The sequence below is a fragment of the Capsicum annuum genome, unplaced genomic scaffold (assembly GCF_002878395.1).
Source record: "Capsicum annuum cultivar UCD-10X-F1 unplaced genomic scaffold, UCD10Xv1.1 ctg68327, whole genome shotgun sequence".
Classification (NCBI taxonomy): domain Eukaryota; kingdom Viridiplantae; phylum Streptophyta; class Magnoliopsida; order Solanales; family Solanaceae; genus Capsicum; species Capsicum annuum.
In genome coordinates this window covers 1-1345 of record NW_025877852.1, presented here as the reverse complement: position 1 = coordinate 1345, position 1345 = coordinate 1, and the positions used below count along the sequence as shown (strand labels likewise).

The following is a 1345-nucleotide window of genomic DNA, read 5'->3' as shown; positions in this document are numbered from 1 at the left end:
AGTGATTTTTCCGATGGCTGTCCTGCATACCTGGACCATAATCAGGGATTCTACACCTAGTAAATTATTGGAGTAAATTGTTCCTCGCGAGGCACTTCAATAATGCTTCTCGTCTGAAATTCCTTTTTGTTTTGTTTGTGTGTAAGTAACAAAAACGTTAGCCGACAAACTGTTAAGTCGTGTCCTAGATGTTTTGCAGCTTTTCATCTCTATTGGTTGTTAATTTCTGTTTCCTGTTTATGGACTCGAATATGTTTGTTGTATACGAGCTAATTGGTATGGTGGTTCATATACTCGTGATTAGATAAATGCACTTACGATTGAAACCCAATTTATACTAATTGAACTATATTTATGTTTAACTATATATTAATGCGTAAAACGTTTCTTGGTATGACAGACTGCTGTTGAGAAAGTTTTTGTTCTGCAAAAAACTTAGCTGGGTTGATTCTTGAGGGCTTGGATCGATTGGCAACTTGAGGTTTGTTCTTAAGTAAATTGTTCCCAAGTGTAGGGTTTTTTCTTTCTCGAGTAAATTGCAGCCTTGGATGTCAAAATCAACTTGACTCAAAATCAACTTTCAGGATAAAATTGGAAGCACAATAAGAGCGTTGTTCAACAGGATCGCGGTTCTCTTGTAAGTAACGATTTCATTCTTGGTCTGAGCTTCAAGGGTATGGATATAATTGGAAGTTTAGGATTGTTCGCGGATAAAATTGGAAGTAGAATAAGAGGGTTTTCTTGGGATTGTTATGGGATTAAGAGTTGTAAGTAACGAAAATGGGATTTGGGGTTCACTGAGTTAGTTTTGATTTCCAAATAATTTATGTATTAAGAGTTTTCGTATTATCATTACTTTTGTAACAAGGGAAAAAGGTTCACTCTTTAGTTATTAGAAGTATTTGTACTTGTTTCTTTTTTAAGGTTGGAGGGTGCTAAATAGAAAATACTGCAACATTTTATTCTAAATTTTGCTGGGTTTTCCTATGTAGGTCATATAAATTCAATCTCGGTGCTTCTGGACTGCATATAGCTAGTTTTATAGTGTTTCTCTTTCTGAAGGTGTTAATGCTTCAACATGCATAACTGCCAAATTGAGAAGCCTTTGCATATGGAAACAACTTGTGGCTCTCTTCTCTCTGAGATGCAGGTTTGCTCGAACTAGGCTCTTCAATTCTTATTAAGAAACACAAGATTTAGATTGTCTTCTGAGACTGTGCTATTTTTTTTCTCTTACCTTTTATTTTTTATCAGAAAATATGGGATGAGATGGGAGAGCCAGATATCGAAAGAGATAAGATGCTTTTTGAACTTCAACAAGAGTGCCTGGAGGTATATTGAAGAA

The 1345-nt window shown here is 35.3% G+C and overlaps 1 long non-coding RNA gene across 1 annotated transcript; it reads left to right on the top strand.

Annotated features, from left to right (window-relative positions):
- The first annotated feature begins 10 nt into the window (after positions 1–10).
- On the top strand, positions 11–1345 carry LOC124894028. Its single transcript, XR_007050980.1, has 4 exons — positions 11–481; positions 585–637; positions 993–1150; positions 1255–1345. It is a non-coding gene; the product is annotated as an uncharacterized LOC124894028 (long non-coding RNA).